We start from the raw sequence: 11,763 nt of genomic DNA, 5'->3' as shown, positions 1-11,763 counted from the left end.
GCACTGGGATTACAAGCAGGCCATCACACCTGCAAGCTACCACACCTACAGGCTATCACACCTGCAGCCTATCACACCTGCAGGCTGTCACACTTGCAGGCTATCATACCTGCAGCCTATCACACATGCAGGCTGTCACATCTGCATGTTATCACACCTGCAGGCTGTCACACCTGCAGCCTATCACACCTGCAGGCTACCACACCTGCAGCCTATTTCACCTGCAGCCTATCACACCCACCTGGTATTTAGGATCTGAACTGCTAGAGATTTGAACTACAGCCCTCATGCCTATGTAGTAAACACTTTGCCCACCAAATCACCTCCCTAGCCCCAGGTACGGTTCTGCTGATGATGCAATTAGGCCAAATCAAGCTTTAAGTTAGTATGAACAAATTTTTAGTAAGCAATGTATTTCAAATTAATAAATATTTATTACTTTTAATAATAAAGCTTTTAAAAAATTAATATTGCTTCATGTCCACAAAACTGAAATGGTGATTATTGGTAGATATCAAGACAAGAACAGTGCTTGGTGAAGGTTACTTTTGGTAAAAGACTTTAAATTTCTTAGGCAGTGGCTGAAAGAGCTCAGGCCATCTTTGGAGCAAGCAGGAAATCTTCTCCAGTTCTGTATTTTAGGCGGCGCTCCTGGATTGAGCTGATTTGTGCTCTTTACATATTGGAGTCAATGAAGTTGCATTTCTTTTAAAGGAAAATATTTGTTCTGCTGCATGTCATTTGTTTAGAAGTGCTAATACACCTTTTCTATGTCAACTTCACATTTTTAATTCTTTTGCATAATACAAAATTATCATAAACATAAAACATTTTCATGAAAAGAATAGTAGGTATGAAAACATATGTAGTAAGACACAGATGAAAACATAGACTAATATATAAAAACAAAAATTGCATTCACATATCTATGCAGGTAAATCAGTCCTTCCAACTGTGAAAAAGCCAAAGACCATTTATTGGAGTTCTATTTATTGCAACAAAAATTTTGAAGACAGAAATTTTTATGAGTTTAAATTAACTGGCTACTAATTTGCAAAGAAACATCCTCTAGTCTATTGGGGTAGATGTGAGCAAAAGGGTGCACTGTGCATTGAGGAGGACATCCTCTAGTCTATTGGGGTAGATGTGAGCAAAAGGGTGCACTGTGTATTGAGGAGGGCATCCTCTAGTCTATAGGGTAGATATGAACACAAGAATGCATGGTGCCTTCAGGAGGACACTGGGCCATCTTGAATGCTTTTGAGAACTATGGGACTTGTAAATCAACAAAGAAAGGCGCAAAGATTCAGCCGACAGAACAGACAGGCCCAAAGATTCAGCAGACAGAAGAGACAGGGCAAGTGGTTCATTTTCCTGTTGTGGGAAGAAATAATTCATTTATACATGATAGAATTTGTTAAGCCAGGAAGAAGTGGGAGGCCTCATTTAATCCTTGAGTCTGTGGGGATGCTTTGGAAGGCTCAGGGAGAGGACGTGGTGCCTTCCAGGACAGGGTATATGTATAAGAAGGAAGTTGTCCCTTTCTCTGAAGCACACCATCTGTTCTCTGGGTGTCAATCCTACCATGTGGCTGGACCCTATGTCTCTGTTCTACCAGTGGTCTCTGCTCTGGGTGGTAAAATAACCCAACTCATAAAGGCAATCACATGAAAGCTAAATAGTGAAACAGACAAAATCACACAGGGTAATGGCTCATGAGACATGCTAAAGATGATAAAGGAAAATCAAGGGCATGATTAGCTAAATTTCATCCAAGAATTAGAATCTACAAAATTTTAGCCATAAATTAGACTTAGAAAAAACAATGGTAGTGAATGAAATTTGTAACATTTGATATGGGTCAAACTGAGGCGCAGGTAATTTAAAAATGCTCAACAGTGCATTGTCTTTAATTAAAAGTAATTTTGTCTGTTTCACTATTTAGCTTTCATGACAGATGGTGTGCTTCAGATATCAGTGGGGAGACCTCCACCTGTGTAGTATATCTCAGACAATATGCAAGATCCTGCTAAGTACGGTACTAGGGATACAGTCCATGTGAATCAGGAGTGTGGACATGATACACACAATCAGCAGGAACATTCATTCTTCTGAAATAGGCACAGGGAGCATAGTATTGGTACCAGAGGTGATGATTTTAGTCGTCCGTGGACACTGGAATGAGCAGGGTCCAGAAGTCTAGCATGCTCATCTTCCATGCTGAAAAAGGAGCCCAAGACAGAGCTAACAATGCAAACTCTGTTTTCTTCTACTTTTTTGTTTCTGTGTTTCTTTGTTTGTTTTTGAGACAGAGTCAATGTCCTCTAACCTGGATTAGAATAAAAATTACTACATAGTCCAGGTTAGATTTTATTCCTGATCCTCCTGCCTCAGCATTCTGAGTATTGGGACTACAGATGAGGGCTGCTCCTCTGGTTATACATGACAAGCCAAGTCTTGGGTCTAGATGAGCTCATGAAGAGTGAAGAGAGGAGAGGCCAAAGAGACACCAACATCAATGGTCACACAGAGGAGGGGTCCCAGAGATGGTAGTGAAGACAGAAGCAGAGATGTAGGAGGGGCAGACAGGGGCACTGGGTAACACAGAGCACAGGAAATAGGGTTCGGGGATGTGTAGAGGTTGGCAGCATCAGAACTTGCTGCAACATTCAGAAGAAGGGGTTGGACAGTAACCAGTGAATTTGACGGAAGAACACTGCAATTGGTTATGCCTTTTGGTCCAGAAATCCTGATTTCACAAATCTGTCCTGAAAGAGACCAATATGGTGTAATGTTTATATCAAAGTATTTTTTTCACTTTCACCTTGCAAAATGTAAAGTCATCATAATAATAATAGTCAGAAACCCAAGTGCTCAAACTTTAGAAGTATTTTAAAACCATTTTATCACATCAACTTAAATTATACTTTTGAAAACTATTGAATGGCTCATGAGGTAGAGACAGATATATTAAAACAGTCACGGTACTGAGAGTTGGGATTATGAATGATTTTGTCCTTTTCCCCTTACATTTCTCTGTGTCTTCTAAATTTTTCTAATGAACATATTTAATTTTTATAGTCTAGAGACAACAGCATTTAGGTAGCATTTCCTCCTGAGGTGGTTAAAGGGTACACCCTTGCTGATCAGGCACGGTGGACATTCATCGGGGTCTTCCTGACAGGATGAAAATAAAACCCCGGCCACGGGAGAAGGATGGGTTCCAAGGCCGAGTGGCATAGTGCATAGTATGCTATATCTGTGCTGGAAGAGAATCTTCCAGCTTGAACCTTTCGTGGTATTTCTCATCCTGTATGTCCTCTCTGCCTTTGTCTCCGTGAAGAGTGTTTTGCTAACTGTTCGGAATGGCAAGGGGGAGGCGCTTCCCCCACCCCTTTCAGCTCTCACTTATGCCTGATATCTTCCTTGTTTGCTTTGCTTCAGATCACAAACAAGAGAGCTCCCTGGGCATCAGGAACGCAGCAGTGTGAGGAAGCCAAGTCTCATCGGTCAAAGTTGGTGTTCAGGAAGTATAGCCCAGGCATTCAGAACTGGGGGAGGTGTGCAGGAGATGAGAAATGTCCCCTTATATCGCTACAGCATAATGATGAATTGGCTTTGCTTTTCCAAAACCAGGCTCAAGGCTCCTCATTCACCCCTATTATCTGCTGTGGTCTCCAAAGGCACATTACCATATTAATTCATTGTGTTACACAGTTTGGTCAACTAAATGAGCTTACCTTTTGCCCTCTTAATGGCATTGCTTTTAATGTTGGCTTCATGGGATACATTTAACAAAACAGATGTGTCAAGGAAATGTATTTAAACTCAATTTGGTTTTTAAATGTCTAGTGGTCTCTCTAATGATCCAGGTATAAAAAAGAAAAGTGTTACAGGCAACAAACACACTGTGATAAATGTAGAGTGTAAATGTTGAAACATGCCCAGTGCCCGGGGCAATCAGACACGTTTTCCAAGCAAAGTCAGAAGCATTGCAAGTGCACCCTTCCCAGAGTTGGAGTCCAACCCGTCCTTTGTACAAAAGGTATTGTGGGTTATTTAGAAAAGACGGCTTGAGCGTGAGACTGAGATTTAGTGGCGTGTCATAAACACTGCCATCCACTGACTTGGTGAGACAGCTCGAGGTAAGAAACCTGTGACAATGGCCTGAGTGCTGAGTGAACCGTGCCATTCACTCCCCTGTGGAATCGCAGCCTCTCAGAACACCAGAAAGATGGGTTGAGGGCCTTAGGGGCTTGGTTGGGTCCCAATTTTTATTTCATCGGTTTATGAGCTGACTAATCATGGCAGAATTCATGCACGTGGGCCTCAGTCTCCTTGTCTGGAAAGTGGAGACAATAGTACACCTGTTGTGACTCTTGCAGTCAGATGGGGACAATGACTTGCAGGTGGTGGCTTTTCACTGAGAACGCCTACACATATACGCATTACTTTACTGAGCAGTATATGTTATAATAATATATACATTAGTTTATAGAAGCATATGCTCTCTATCAAAATTTTACTTGATTTCCTTAGTATAAATCCAAATATTCTGTGTCCTGTGTGGCTTTAGGTGAGCCTCTGACGTCCAAGACAGACCAGCCCCTGAAGCGCCCGTCTGATCACCTCTCCCAGTGTGACAGTCCGAAGGAAAGCTGGCCAGTAAGGCAGTTCTAGCTGTTAGTCCGTCCTCAAGAGCAGCCAAGAGCATTAGCCTAAGATTGACATTTGACCCAGTGGCTACATATGCACTAACTGCCCTGCTCTGCAAAACAACAGATGTCAGCACGGGTATTTCCGGATGACATAATCTACATTTTCTCATGAAAGACTATGCCGTGTCTATACCATAGGAACTACACCATATTCATTATTTGTACTTATCAGGCCTTCTACCAAGGGCCCCTCAAGGGGCCTGCACAGCAGAGCAAGGCCTTCCTCTTCACAGGAATTCCAATAGCCTCTTGCTGTGCCATTCACTTCTTTCTAATCCTCAAACATTAGATAAACTCTAAGATTTTCATCATAGGGTTGGAGGCTAACTATAGAAGGCAATTGAACTATAAGAGTCCAGGCTCCAACAGTAGACAGCATAGGAAATTGTCTTGGAATTGGTTGTGTCTTGCAATGAAGTAACATTTGTACTATTGAAATATTTAAACTCTCAAGTGTGTTCATGTTAAGAAGGCACTCTACAGTGTAATTTGGATGGTGCCTTTGCTCTGGACCATTCCATAGAAAACATGGTGTAAGTCCTCACTATTGCGAATTAAAATGCGCGGGAGGCCAACGATTTAGGCTGAGCTTCTACCCTAGGGCCCAACAGACCAAATGAAATTAGTCAAATGAAGATTCCATGTCAACAAACTGTTTACTAAGCTGTCAGAGATCTGGGGAGGGCATTTGAAACTGCAGAAGCAGCCCTGGGAACCTACCTCACCTCTCAAAGGAGAGGGAGTTCTTCAGTGTGCAAACCGCCGGGTGGGAAAGCAAAGTCACCCTGATGTTTGCTGAGACCCGTGAGTGCTCAGAGACAGCGAAGGTGATGACTCAACCCAGGAGGGGTGAGCCTGGGGCTGTGCCACTGCTTCTGGCTAGATTTGGGCTTCATCTGAGAGAGAACTTTTTGACTGTCTCCACTTGACTGGAGGTTATTCTGTAACCACAGTGGGGAATGAGACTACGTTCACTCTGAAGTGGTTGGGTATTTCTATCAGACTGCAACAGCATGTAGTTGTTTGTGTTACACTTTGTAGAAGGGCATCTGCCTACACGTTCTGCTGAATTAAGTATTTGGACTGCTGGATGTAGTTAAAAAAAAAAAAACAGAGTCAATAAGGAAGACTTGTTTTAGGTTCTCCGGTTCTCCCATCTTGCGTTCACTATATTTCCCCAGAGCCTGTTACAAGTCCTTGACATAGCTGCAATCTGTAAATGCCAGCCCTGCCCCCACTTTCAACAATGCCATTCATCCAAGATTCCCAAAGCGTTTTTTAATAACGGACTCATTAATCCTCATAACACTCCTTTATTTGACACATGTAACTCTCTCTCCATGATATGTTGCTACTTCCTCTGGATTTAATTTAACAGATTTCCCCTCGTCGTGGCTAGTCATTTACATTGACCTCATTTTGGCTGAGTTATCACTCAGCTTTGAGCCGGTCTGAATGGCCTTATTCCAAAATGACATCTTCTGGCAGATAGAAGGAAACTATCCGAAGAAGCAATTATAGTTTTCTTTTTTTTTAAGAAGAGGTTTCAGCAATAAATGGCCCTATAAATAAACAACTGGATTTTAATCACCGGTGAGGTGGCTGACACTGTTAGCCATGTTATAAAAATGTGAAATTGGGTGACTTCAAGTTTCATGGGCAGAAGGAAATGGAGACTTTAGCTGAGACTAAGAGAGGCCGAGACTAACAGAAACTTAACCTCACGTTCACTCCCCACACTTCTCTTTCTCATTCATCCTTTGACACCTGTCTTTTCTGAGTTCGATGTCAAGTGCATTTCTGGGAGTCTCAGGCAGAAGCAGCAGACCTTAAGCTGGGAGTGGAATAGGATCCAGTGTTCAAGGAAGCCTGCCTGGCTGGGAAAATGCATTTTGGAGATGAGTTGAAACATTTTTTTGATTCAAGAAAGCAGGTAAGACAGAGAGAGAAAGTATGCAAGCCGGAGCTGGTGAGCAAGCAGGAATATGAGTACTAAGAAGATATCAGTCTGTGGATGAAGAACAACACACGCTCATGGGCAGTGTTCACCATTGGCTGAAGAACAGTCAGGGTATACACGGTCATGGGCAGTGTTCACCGTGGGACTTACCTCTACCCCAGCATGGGTGTCCATTCTGCCATCACTAGTAAGTGTATGCCACTGCAAACCAGACGTCTCATAAAGCTGACTCCTCCCTGTGGCTTCAGGTATCACCTTCTATGGATAAACCTCAGAGCTCTCTTTACAACCCCCATTTTCTGCTAAAACAATGCATCTCAGACCCAATGACTCTTTCATAAGGGTCATGAGGTTTCTGATATAACTTAGATGCATAATCAAAGTATCGCAATGACTTAGTTGTAAAGAGTAAAATAATAAAGCATGTATTTCGGTCTGCACATCCTTGCATGCAACCACAGTAGAAGACTAAGTGAAGCGTGGGATGCCTACGCCGCTTCTACTAAACACAGGGCTGAGACAAGTACAGGAAGGATGTGTCAGTCTGGCTTCCATCATGACCAGTACTGCTACTGCTGGTGAGCTCATGAGTGACCAACGATACTTGGTCATGTTTTAAACTGAGAAAAAATCTACTGTTACTACTTCACCACTCATTGTATTTCTTACAGCCCATGTACAGTAGAACAGGCCAAAGTTCTTTGTGTTTCTCTGTCAAATAGAGTTAGGGCCTACACTTAGAAAATTAGATTTTTTTCTTATACCAGAAAAATATTCTCATGCTTCTTTGGTCTCTGAACCTCTTTATGCACTTAAAAAGTATTGTGGGTCTCTAATAGCATTTGCATATATAATTTGTATCTATTGATATAATTATAGTGTATTAAAAAGTAAAACTAAAATGATAATGTTTCTACTCAATAATAATCCCATTAAGTAACCATAAAATTTGTATTAAAAATAACTGAAGGGGAAAAGGGTCAGTCAAAGAAACCAACCAATCGCTGAGCACGAAATCTAACACCTGACCCTGAACCCAGAGCCAATGAAAGAAACACTTTAGCTCTGGACCCACAACCTAAGAAACACATCCGGACTCAAACTAGAACCAAAGAAACACAGTTTGGCTCTAGAACCAGAGCCATTTAAAGAATTACGCCTTAACCCTGAAAATAGAACCAAAAAGCTACAAAGGGCCAGGGAAAGAAACACAGTTGGCCCTGAAACCAGAGGCCACCTCTGCCCATAACCAACTAAACTAGCCAATCCCGGAGCAGGAAATCTTCCCTTTGGGAAAACGTTGCCCCTAAGAAGCCCTGTATAAGACCCCCGCCAGTTCAGTTGCTCGCTGCCCTATGTCACTCTGGCAGAAACAGCCACTCTTCTGGAATACTCCTTCCCAAATAAATCTCTTTCTTAAAGGAGTTTTGGGTGAAGATCATTCGCCAGCACAGAAAAGAAACTTTGCTGAGATGTCCTCTTAGGGGGGCTGAGCAGAAAAACAAAGAACATTTCTGAGCCGTTCCCTCAGTGGAGCTGAGCCAGAGGAGATGGCTACATTTCTGCGGCGGTGGGGGGGGGGGGGGGCGCTTCCCCTTTAGCAGAGTGAGGCAAAAGTAAAGAGATAACATCTTGAGGTAGAGTCGGGAGCAGAAGAAGCGGATAGCTCTGCTAGGCCGTTCTGTTAGGGAAACCGAGCAGAGCTCAGCTGTAGCTGCTCTGTCTAGGAGAGGAACAGATTGTTAGTCCTGCGCAGAGACCGTCCCTCACCGCACTCCAGGGCCAGGCGTCCCCTGATTTCCCAAGGAGTCAGGATACCTTTCCTTCCAGAGCTGCCCAACTGAAGTTCCAGCCTCCAGTTCTGTCTCTTTGCAGCCCTAGAGCTGTAACACTCGCTTGCAGTATCTTCTATAAAGCTTTGATTTGATGAAGAGAGCAGCATTTCCCCCAAGTTTTGCAAATCTCTGCGGTATCCGGCATAATTGAAGACAGCTAGATTCTCACACCTTTTGTGTTTAGTCTGTTGTTATGTGGTGTTTTGTCAGAAGTGTTTGATGGAAATCAAGCTGCATACAGAAACATAGTTGGAATGGGCCAGAGTATGTGATAACCTACTTTTCATATAATTGCTGGTATTTTTCTTTGACAAGACATAAAACTCAACAATTCACAGTGCTTTATTTCCAGTTTTATTTTTTTTACTCTTTCTCTTTCTCTTCCTCCTCCTCTTCTTCTTTTGCTAGAATGCTTGAGTTTTATTCTTGGCAGCCAGTATAGTTAGTTATTAGTTGCTTCCCTGGAAATACTTTCTTGGAAATGAAAAAAAAATAGTGCTTTTGAAGAAATTATCTTCAAGATGTTCATCTGAATAAATATGAGTAGTTGTAGCCTGTCAGTCATTTATTTGAGTCAAATTGTATTCTAAGAAAAGAGGCCTGTTGGACTTGAAAGTCAAAACGGTATTTTCAGTTACAACCTTTAAAAGTTTCAGATATTAGGAATTAATGCAATCAGTATTTTACTGCTTCATGGAAGGTGTTTTTAAGTGAACTTGGAATTGTGTTGTGTTTGTTCAGTTGAGATAAACAGCAGTAAAGCAGCACTGTCGTGCAGTAGCTGCTGCAATTAATGCCGCAGCACTGTGGTGCAGTAGCTGCTGCAATTGATGCCCCAGCACTGTGGTGCAGTAGCTGCTGCAATTGATGCCCCAGCACTGTGGTGCAGTAGCTGCTGCAATTGATGCCGCAGCACTGTGGTGCAGTAGCTGCTGCAATTGATGCCCCAGCACTGTGGTGCAGTAGCTGCTGCAATTGATGCCCCAGCACTGTGGTGCAGTAGCTGCTGCAATTGATGCCCCAGCACTGTGGTGCAGTAGCTGCTGCAATTAAGGCCACAGCACCAGCATCTCACCTGACGGTTCTTTTTGTCTTAGTATTTCTATGGAAAAGGAAAACAAAATCATGGTGCTGTCCTGAAAGTGCTTTTGAACTTGAATCATTCTTGAAAGGGCCTCAGTAACCTCCGGTGGCCTTTGGTCCCTCTTTGAGAAAGAGTGTCCTATTTGAATGTGGAGGGACATTAGGTGTACACATCCTGTAGCATTTGCACTCTGCTGCACGCACACATACACACACACACACACATGCACACACACACACACACACGCACACACACACGCACACACACACACACACACACACCCCTCTCGCTCCCATCCTCTAGTAGTCACTACTGCTCTCCAACTCCCTAGTCATTTTCCGTGTCTTTAAATAGTGATGATTATTTATCCTGTTGGCTACAGTGTCTGATTTTAGATTGTGTAATAACCAATTTAGGCTATTTAGGTTTCCGTCACCTTATCACTTGTCATCCCTTTGTCATGAGAACATTCAAATCCTCTTCTAGCTACTTTTAATTATGTAATGCAACAATGTTGACAGGAACAACTCTTTGTGTGATATTAGGTCATCACTAGTCATTTTGACAACAAGAACATCCCTTAATCCTTTCCATGCCTGTGGGAATTAATGTGACCATTTGAGATGGACTTCTCTAGAGGTCCTCACCGTGAGCAGGAACTTGAGCATGAAGCCTTCCCCGGGAAGGCCAGCCTGCACTCAACCTGTGTAAACCTGCTCCATATCTCCCAAGGGATGCAGACCATGGTGTATGAATAGCCAGTAGCTCATCCTGATTCACTATCTAAAAATTTTTTAAAAAATCCGCCAGGCGGTGGTGGCGCACGCCTTTAATCCCAGCACTCGGGAGGCAGAGGCAGGCGGATCTCTGTGAGTTCGAGACCAGCCTGGTCTACAAGGGCTAGTTCCAGGATAGGCTTCAAAGCTACAGAGAAACTCTGTCTTGAAAAACCAAAAAAAAAAAAAAAAAAAATCCAAGACACAAGAAAGGTTAAGTGACTTCACGGCCATAGTCATGATTAAAATGTTACTCAACAAAGGTCCGTACTGTTACTGTCTAGATTTTATATACTTTTTCCATTTAATTAGAAGGTATTTCCAACCATGTTTAAAAGGCACAGACACACACACACACACACACACACACACACACACACACACACATGCACACATATACATAGACTGACTGAATGAATGACTGACTGATTTATGGGCAAAATGGCTTCCCACTGTTCATAAAACCAGGACATCGCGAGATGAGTCCAGGTCTCTCAGATTCAAACACTGTTGTCCTTCCTTTCTCTGTTCTCCAGTTCTCATTGTGCCAAGAGCTTCAGACCCTTCCTTTAATTCTCCACGTCTATACTGTGGTTATTCCTTTTTCTGCCAAGCCCTAGTTTGAGTCATTTCATCTCATTTTCTGCCTCTTCCCCAGGATCCTAACTACTGGTTTTCCTTGCATCCATCCTGAACAATTTCTTCACACTAAAGTCATGGACTGGGGCAGGCCACTCCACAAAGAGAGGATCAGAATACAAACACGTTCTGGGGGGGAGGGAGCAGAAGGATGTCTGGCTGGGGTGGATGTGGGGAAGGCAGAGGGACACTAGCCCTGTGACTCAGGGAAGCAGCTGTCTTAGGTGTTCCTTTTAATTTTGTTCATGAAGTCAGCATTCACCTCCTTTATCAGGAAGACATTGAGGTGCAGGAACTGCTGGTAACAGTTTGTGCAAGGTCACATGGTCTGCCACTGGCCACTGAAATCTTAACCCAGACCTCCTGTCTCCAAAATCCTTTTGCATCTTTGCATCTACATCTCCCTCCAGGAAGGCATCTGGAAGGATGTTTGGGAAAGCTGAGATTCCAGTCAGGCCTGGAAGTAGGGCGAATTCAACTTGTCTCCTGGCTGGAACCTGTGTTAGACAACCAATCCAGACGGGAGCATGAGAGGTTCTAGATTGGTCCCAAGATAGTGCCAAGTAAGTCACACTCACAAGGTTAGCCGAGGAGATCTGGATTTAAGTGTATCCCACACGTTCATGTTTTCACAGAAACGGCTCTGTTTTCCTTAGTTTGCTAGGGAAACTCCTGGAGAAATGGTACTCGGTCCTTGCACTGAGAGGCGATAGGACTGTTTCCACACCTTGCTGGCCTGAGAGAAGTCTTA

The sequence above is a fragment of the Arvicola amphibius genome, chromosome 2, assembly GCF_903992535.2.
Source record: "Arvicola amphibius chromosome 2, mArvAmp1.2, whole genome shotgun sequence".
In the NCBI taxonomy this organism is placed as follows: Eukaryota; Metazoa; Chordata; class Mammalia; order Rodentia; family Cricetidae; genus Arvicola; species Arvicola amphibius.
The sequence above is the reverse complement of the archived record's forward strand: the minus strand, read 5'-3'. Positions refer to the sequence as shown.